The 9,605-nt window shown below is 43.2% G+C and overlaps 1 pseudogene; it reads right to left on the minus strand.

Moving 5' to 3' along the window:
* Positions 1-932: 932 nt before the first annotated feature.
* Positions 933-2,385, minus strand: LOC119922846 (annotated as a pseudogene).
* Between the last annotated feature and the right edge of the window lie 7,220 nt (positions 2,386-9,605).

The following is a 9,605-nucleotide window of genomic DNA, read 5'->3' on the forward strand; positions in this document are numbered from 1 at the left end:
AATTAAAGATGAATTATTCAATCCGCTTCACCTTTCTCTTTCTCTGTTTCTCTCTCTCACGGGTAGAGTCTGTAGTTAATTTTCAACCTTGTTCACCTCAAAGTTTTTTGTAAATCTTGTAACCCAGAGAATCTCTTGGCTGATGAGAATGGTATTTCGAAGGGAACCCTTACAATGGGTCAGGACCACAGTCCTCAACATACCTGAGCTATGAACTGAGCTATGATTCTTGGTTCAGAGAATGCACTGAATTGAGTCCAGTACCCCTGCTATGGTGCAATTGCATTGCCCCTTTCCTTCCCTCCCTATTTCCACGCACAGGACTGGATAGTAAGGAGCAACAGAGCTTCATAAATGTGGCAGAGAGAACTATGGGTAATAGGAGAGCATCAGAAATGAAGCATAGAGGACTGTAGGGAGCAGGAGGGCTTCAGAAATGTGGCCACTGAGTTCTCTGAGGTCTGAGCCAATGCAGAGAGAGACACTTCATATGTGAAGATCAGTCACAAAGGGAAAGCATAAATGCAAGACATATATATGATTATATATATATATAATTTATATGTATGAAATAGTAAAATGTCAAGACTATAGTAACTACAAAAATATGATGCATTCTAATATACTAACAATTTTAATTTTACAGGCATCTCAAATTGTCATGTTACAAGTGTTCTGAATATAAGGTCTACACAGATAAATTCTCCAGAGTATGAACTTTTCAAATATTCAACTATGGCCACTCTGGTGGCCCATGGAAAGAGCAAAACCTGTGTTGGCTGCCCTGCCTGCTTACCCCTTTAAGCCAAACTTTCAGGGTAGTGAGCCTCTGACCAGAGGGGTCAGCTCTGAGTCTCTTCAGCCTTTAGGTGCCTGCAGGCCACGCTCACCCTGGGCTTCCAGGAAAGAGAGCAGATAGAATTCCAGGTGCCTCATGCGAGAGGCATGTTGGTAATAGGGGATACCCTTGTCCAGAATGTTCTTATTCTCCTGTCACTGTGAAAAATCAGTGATGGACTAATGACAGAGAAGGTGAATAACCAAACCAGATGACTGTTCATCAGCAGAGGAGAATTTCCTTTCATGTTTAGTAAAACATTCACCATGGTCTGTCTGCCATCTATAAAGCAGGAAATAGAGGGTCACCAAGGCAACGACACACTTGGCTGCTCTGACTTCAGGCATCGCCTTGGGTGAATGAGTGGGCCCCTGAAAGTGCTGAACCCGTCTGTGGTGTCTGTGCAAGACAACTATCAGATAGCTACTGGCCACACTCATGAGGCCCACAAATAGCAATCAATCAATCAATCAATCATATTTATTGAGCGCTTACTGTGTGCAGAGCACTGTACTAAGCGCTTGGGAAGTACAAGTTGGCAACATATACAGACAGTACCTACCGAACAGTGGGCTCACAGTCTAGAAGGGGGAGACAGAGAACAAAACCAAACTTATTAACAAAATAAAATAAATAGAATAGATATGTACAAGTAAAATAAATAAATAAATAAACAAACAAATAAATAAATAAATAGAGTAATAAATACGTACAAACATATATACATATATACAGGTGCTGTGGGGAAGGGAAGGAGGTAAGACGAGGGGGATGGAGAGGGGAGGGGGAGAGGAAGGAGAGGGCTCAGTCTGGGAAGGCCTCCTGGAGGAGGTGAGCCCTCAGTAGGGCCTGGAAGGGAGGAAGAGAGCTAGCTTGGCAGATGTGGGGAGGGAGGGCATTCCAGGCCAGGGGGATGATGTGGGCCGGGAGTCGACGGCAGGACAGGCGAGAATGAGGCATGGTGAGGAGATTAATGGCAGAGGAGTGGAGGGTGCGGGCTGGGCTGTAGAAGCAAATCACAGGCAGAAAACATAATGGCATTTATCAGGGCAATTTCTACACTGTCAGTACTTACTGAGCAATATTTAAGATCACATGTTATTTGGCTACAGGTGTTTCAGGAGCCTACTGTGCACACTGGCATATCAGCATTTAACAGCATATTGAGGATCCAGGAGAGGAGGCAGGAGGGAAGGATGCACTTAGGTAATTTCACTTTGAGCCTTCCCCACTGGCTATTGCTGGGACTGATGGTGACAGTCTGGTAGACAGTCAGAAGGTAGGTGCTGCAGACAGAAATGACCCTGGCCAATCAGAAAAGGTACATGATGATTTTACATCCAACATCATCCAGGAAATTTCTCAGTTCCCAAACTGACATGATTTTTGGGATTCCCCAGGTGAGAAAAATTATGATGTTGGCCAAGGACAAGTTTCTGTGGATCACATCTGGGTAGCTGAGCTTGTGGTTGGTGGAGAGCACACAGACATAGAACAGGAGGAGATGTGTTTACTGAGAACCCAATGCAGATCTGTAACAGAATCATAATTCCAAAGGAGAGCTCACCTCCATCCATTCTTGTGCAATAGCAGGCAGGTCCAGAGAAGATATCCTACTGGGAGAGAAACATGGATTGGGAAATGTTCCATTCATATTCATCAATGCATATCTGTATCACATGAACTTGATGAGAGCTTAAAATAATAATTTTCTTTTTAATCACACATTCTGCCAGCTTCGTAGAAATCGTGTCATAGTTATTATCAGTCTTACTCAGTTCCACCTACTATAACTTTTACTACTACTAAGTGCCATCAAGTCATTTCCAATTGATAGCAACTCCATGGATATACTTTCTCCAGAACCTCCTGTCCTCTGCCATAATCCGTAATCTTACTAATGGTTCTTCCATTATCGTTGTTAAAGTCTTTATCCATCTACCTGCCAGTCTGCCTCTTCCACGTTTTCCCTGGACTTTTTCTAGCAATAGTGTCTTCTCCAGAGAATCAGTCCTCCTGATTATGTGTCCAAAATATGCTAATCTGTCAAGTTATTTGACTTTCAAAGACCACTATAGTTGAATTTGCTTTACAATGTGTTGTTTGCTTTTGGGGCAGTCCACGGTATTCACAAAAGCTTTATCCCACCAATTTCAAAAGAATCGATGGTCTTTCTATCCTGTTTTTTCCCTGTCCAGCTTTCAGATCCATACATTGTCACTAGAAACACCATAGAGTTGATAATTTGTATTTTTGTGGCAAGTGTTACATCGGTACATTTCATGAGTTTTTAAAGGCTCTTCAAAGCAAGTTTTCCTAACATTAATCTTTGGTGTATTTCTTGGCTACTAGTTCCTTTATTATTGATTATCGATCCCAAGAGAGAAAAATGATCAACTATTTCAATCTTCTCTCCATCCACTGCAAATGTGTGTGTGTGTGTGTGTGTGTGTGTGTGTGTGTGTGTGTGTGTGTGTGTGTGTGTAATTATGGTACTAGTTAAGTTAAGCCCTTACTATGGGTTAAGCACTGTTCTAAGCATTGGGGTAGATGCAATCTAATCAGGTTGGACAATTCAGAGACTGTCTCAAATGGGGTTCACACAGTCTTAATCCCCATTTTAAAGATGAGGTAACTGAGGCACTGAAAACATAAGTGACTTGCCCAAGGTCACACAGCAGACAGGTTGCAGATCTGGGATTAGAACCCATGTCCTTCTGACTCCCAGTAATATCTTATCCACTGAGCCAGGCTGTTTTTAATACGCCGCCCCCACACACATATATGTAATATATATAATACAAAGCCTATCCTTAACCCTAACTCTAATTCTGACTCTAACCATAACTCTAACCTAAATGTGTGAACTAAGGTAGATGTTGAGTTGGGGTGATGTGGGCTGGTGTGTGTTAATCAGAGGATGGAATTTTAGAGGGCTTTGCATAGAGAGCTCTGGCCTGGAGAGTGACGTACTGACATTACATATAGGACCTGGCTGGTCTTGAGCCTAAAGTCTTCTATCCCCTTCCAGCTCCTGGCCCCCCTTTCAAGTCAACCTCTAGGCTACAGTAATAATTTCCTGTGTAATTCAACAGGGAATTGGAGCACTCAAAAGCTCCTTTGAAACTGTAAGACCACTGAAGAGACATCGGTATCTCATTACCAAGATCTGTGGCCTGTAGCAGTGAGGCAATTGAAGTCTGCCCCCTCCTATGATTGTTTTCTTTCTTATTACTTTAAAATTTGTTAGGTTTGATGGCTCCCATTTTTCATCACTTAATCCTCATTTCTACACATCTGTCATCCCTCATTTGGATTGTGAGTCCCGTTTGGGAAGAGACCACACCCCACTTCTCAGCACAGAGTTTAGTTCATTGGAAGTTCTTATTAAATACAATTATCAATACCACTCAAGACAACTCCTTCAAGAGGCCTTCTCCAGCTAAGCCATCATTTCACCTACTGCTCTCCCTCCTGCATGACCTATTCACTTGACTCTGTAACCCTTAAGCACTGTGATACTTTCCTGTCCCTCAACCCCGCAGATCTTATTTACATATCCTAGTACCCTGTCATTTTCCTGATCTATGATTTATTTCAATGTCTGTCTCCTCCTCTAGACTATCGGCTTCTTGAGGGAAGGGATTGTGGCATGTCGATTCTATTGTACTGTAATCTCTTTAATAAACTGTTCTAAACGGTGGGAGACAAACAAGGTAATCAGGGTGGCTCACAGTCTTAATCCCCATTTTAACAGATGAGGTAACCGATGCACAGAGAAGTTAAGTGACTTGCCCAAAGTCACACAGCTGACAAGTGGTGGAACCGCGATTAGAACCCATGGCCTCACTGTATTTACTGAGCACTTACTGTGTATAGAACTCTGTACTAAGGATTTGGGATAGTACAATTCAGCAGAGTTGGTAGACACATTCCCTGCTGACAATAAACGTTTAGTCTAAAGTGGGAGATAGACATTAATACAAATGAATAAATTTCAGATATATACATAACTGCTGTGGGACTGAGGGTGAGGTGAATTTCAAGTGCTTAAAGGAAACATATTAAAGTGCATAGGTGGTTCAGAAAGGAAAGGGAGTAAGGAAAAAATGGTTTTTTTTTAATTGGGGAAGGCCCCTTGGAGGTGATGTGATGTTAATTAGGTTTTGAAGGTGACAAAGTGTTGGTCTGGCATATCGGGGGGGGGGGGTGTTCCATGTCAGAGGGAAGCCCTTGAAAAGGGGTCACTGGGGAGATAAACAAGACAGAGGCACAGTGAGTAAATTTGTGGTAGAGGAGTGAAGTATGGGGACTGAGCTAAAGTAGGAAATTATTGAGGTAAAATAAGAGGGGGACAGCTGATTGAACGCTTCCAAGCTGATGGTAAAGAGTTTCTGTTTGACGTGGAGGTGAATGGGCAGTCACCGGAGGTTCATAAGGAGTTGGGAAATGTGGAATTATTTTTTTTTTTAGAAAAAAATGTATGGGCAACAGTATGGTCTGGAGTGGAGAGAGACAGGAGGCAGGGAGATAGGCCAGGAACCAGATGCACTAGTCAAGGTGGGAAATGATAAGTGCTTGAATCAGCACAGTAGCAGGTTATATGGAGAGGTAAGAGCAGATTTAATGATGTGATGAAGGTATAACTGACAGGAGCCCTTCCCTGACTAAGCCCTCTTCTCCTATTCCCTTCTGTAACCCTGACTTGCTCCTTTTATTCATCCCCATTCCCAGCCTTAAGGCATTTATGTATATATCAGTAATACATTTATTTACATTAATATCTCTCTCCACGTCTAGACTGTAATCTCGTTGTAGGCAGGGAATATGTCTGTTCTATTGTTGTAGTGTGCTCTCACAAGCACTTAAAACAGTTCTCTGCATAGAGTTAGCACTCTATAAAAACGAATGGCTGACTGACTGACTGACTGAGGATTTGGTGACAAATGGAATATGTTGAATGGCAGAGATAAGGATAATGTTGAGGCTTGTGGGATAGGGAGGATATTGCTATTGTCAACACTTATGGAAAAGAAAGGGAGAGGACCGGGCTTATATAGGAAGATGAGAAGTTCTGTTTTGGACATGCTTGGTTTGTGATGTCGGTGGGATATCCAGGTAGAAATGTCCTGAAGGCAGGAGGAAATGCAAGACTGCAGAGAAGGAGAGAGGACAGGGCCAGAGATGTACATTTGGGAATCATCTATCATCATAGAGATGGTAGTTAAAGCCATGGGAGTGAATAAGTTCTCCGAGGGAGTGGGTGTAGATGGAGAATGGAAGGGGACCCAGAACTGAGTCTTGAGGCCCACACCCACTGAATGTCAGAGGGTGGGAGGTAGACGAGGAGCTTGCAAAAGAGACTAAGAGAGAGTGGTCAAATACAGGAAGGAGAATCAGGGTAAGACAGTGCCAGTGAAGCTAAGATTGGATAAGCCAATGTTGAACCAGTGGTTTCTCTTCTGTTGTGTTGATGCCATGAAGTAATGAAAGGGTTTATAAATAAAGTAATGAAAAGAATGTTTCCCTTCAATCAACCTCTGGACTAGGGACCTGGAGAACACTCTCTGAAAAGAAATAAAAGTATTTCTTCTTTGCTAAATTTGCCAGTAGTGTAGAAGATTTTAATCTCATGTTCATGGGTCTGAGTTCTTTGTTGGGTGCCTCACGTTCCTTATAATAATACGAATAATAATAATAATTGTTTTTGTTAAGTGGTGTTCTGTCTTGTTTATCTCCCCAGTGACCCCTTTTCCAGGGCTTCCCTCTGACATGGAACCCCCTCCCCCTTTAGATATGCCAGACCAACACTTTCATCACCTTCAAAACCTAATTAACATCACATCACCTCCAAGGGGCCTTCCCCAATTAAAAAAAAACCATTTTTTCCTTACTCCCTTTCCTTTCTGAACCACCTATGCACTTTAATATGTTTCCTTTAAGCACTTGAAATTCACCTCACCCTCAGTCCCACAGCAGTTATGTATATATCTGAAATTTATTCATTTGTATTAATGTCTATCTCCCACTTTAGACTAAACATTTATTGTCAGCAGGGAATGTGTCTACCAACTATGCTGAATTGTACTATCCCAAATCCTTAGAATTGCTAAACACAATTCTAAGCGCTGGAGGGGGACGCAATGTTTAGAACAGTGCCAGCGCTTAGAACAGTGCTCAGCGCTTAGAACAGCGCTTTGCACGTAGTAAGCGCTTAATAAATGCCATCATTATTATCATTATTATTATTCAAGGTAATCAGGTTGTCACACGTGAGGCTCACAGCCTTAATCCCCATTTTACAGATGAGGGAACTAAAACACAGAGAAGTTAAGTGACATGCACAAAGTCACAAAGGTGACGAGTGGAGGAGCTAGGATTAGAACCTACAACCTCTGACTCCCAAGCCCGGGTTCTATCCACTGAGCCATGCTTCTTCTCTTAAGCCTGAAAAATCGTTCCACTGAATTCTGAGGAAACTCAACTGATACAAAAATTTAGCTGAAGGAAACAAATTACCAGAAATGAGCATAATCCCTTCAATGGACTTGATAAAATATGAGAACTGAATAATGACTTGGTGAATAGAACAAATAGAACAGAACGAATAGAATTAAAGCTGTATGCACATCATTAACAAAATGAATAGAATAGTAAATATGTACAAGTAAAAAAATAGAGTAATAAATCTGTACAAATATATATATATATATATATATACAAGTCCTGTGGGGAGGGGAAGGAGGTAGGGCGGGGGGATGGGGGGAGGAGAGGAAAAAAGGGGCTCAGTCTGAGAAGGCCTCTTGGAGGAGGTGAGCTCTCAGTAGGGCTTTGAAGGGAGAAAGAGAGCTAGCTTAGCAGACGTGTGGAGGGAGGGCATTGCAGGCCAGGGGGAGGACGTGGGCCGGGATCAATGGTGGGATGGGCAAGAACGAGGTACAGTGAGGAGGTTGGCGGCAGAGGACCGGAGGGTGTGGGCTGGGCTGTAGAAGGAGAGAAGGGAGCTGAGGTAGGAGGGGGCGAAGTGATGGAGAGCCTTGAAGCTGAGAGTGAGGAGTTTTTGCTTGATTCATAGGTTGATAGGCAGCTACTGGAGATTTTTGAGAAGAGGAGTAACATGCCCAGAGCATTTCTGTAGAAAGATAATCCGGACAGCAGAGTGAAGTATAGACTGAAGGGAGGAGAGATAGGAGTATGGGAGATCAGAAGGGAGGCTGATGCAGTAATCCAGTCGGGATAGGATGAGAGATTTAACCAGCAAGGTAGCAGTTTGGATGGAGAGTTAAGGGCGGATCTTGGCAATGTTGTGGAGGTGAGACCGGCAGGTTTTGGTGAATGATTGGATGTGTGGGGTGAACGAGAGAGCGGAGTCGAGGATGACACCAAGTTGTGGGCTTGTGATATGGGAAGGGTGGTAGTGCCGTCTTACAGTGGTGGGAAAGTCACTGAATGAACTTCAATGAATGATTTATTAGCTTGTATCTAATCTACAACAGTGCTTGACACAGTAAGTGCTTAACAAGTACCAACACCATCATCATCATCATCATCATTATTATTATTGTTATCCCGCCTTGACTACTGCCATCAGCCTCCTCACTGACCTGCTGGCCTCCTGACTCTCCCCAGTCCAGTCTGTACTTCACTCTGCTGCCCATATCATTTTTCTGCAGAAACGTTCAGTCCACATTTCTCCACTCCTCAAGAACCTCCAGTGGTTGCCTATCTACCTCCTCATGAAACAGAAACACCTTTCCATAATCTCTGAAGACCTCAATCAGCTTACCCCCTCCTACACTTCCCCATTGATTTCATACTACAGCCTAACCCTCACACTTCACTCCTCTAGTGTCATCTTGCTCACTGTAGCTCAACCTCCTCTATCTCATTGCCCATCCCTTGCCCACCGTCTCTCAGTGACCTGGACCTCCTTTCCCCTCATATCTGACAAGCTACCACTCTCCCCACATCTTCTCCAAGAGGCCTACCCCAATTACATCCTCCTTTCCCCTACTCCTTTCCCTCTGTGTTGCCCATGCACTTAAATCAGTGATCTTTGAGAAGCAGCATGGTGTAGTGGAAAGAGCATAGGCCTGGGAGTGAGAAGGTCATGGGTCTTAATCCTGGCTCTGCCACCTGTCTTCTGTGTCACCTTGGGCAAGTCGCTCCACTTCTCTGTGCCTCAGTTGCCTCATCTGTAAAATGGGGATTGAGATTTTGAGGCCCACGAGGGACAGAGACAGTGTCCAACCTGGTTTGCTTGTATCCCTTCCAGCCTCTACAGTGCCTGGAACATAATAAGTGTTTGACAAATACCAAAGTAATTATTATTATTACTTAAGCACTTTTAATTACCTACTCCTCCCCTTATGTACACATTTGTACAGCACTTACGCACATAGCTATAATACATTTATTTGCATTAATGTCTATCTCCTCCTCTAGATGTGAGCTCACCGTGACCAGGGCACATGTCTAACAACTCTTTTTTCTTGTGCCTTCCTAAGTGCAACGCTCTGCACGTCGTAAATTCTCAATAAATACCATTGATTGATTGATTGATAAAATTCTCAGTCCCTCCCTCCCATTTATTAGCTTGTCCTCTTTTCTTCAGAACTCACTCCATTTCCCCCAGATTTTCCCCCCTTCCCTCATTCACCAAGACTCTCCCCATGGGGATCAGCTGCAATCACCCTGCTTCTTCTCCTTGGATTCCTCTCAATCAATCAATAAATGGTATTTAGTGAGTGCTTACTGTGTGCAGGAC

This window comes from Tachyglossus aculeatus, unplaced genomic scaffold (assembly GCF_015852505.1).
Source record: "Tachyglossus aculeatus isolate mTacAcu1 unplaced genomic scaffold, mTacAcu1.pri scaffold_127_arrow_ctg1, whole genome shotgun sequence".
NCBI classification, from domain to species: Eukaryota; Metazoa; Chordata; class Mammalia; order Monotremata; family Tachyglossidae; genus Tachyglossus; species Tachyglossus aculeatus.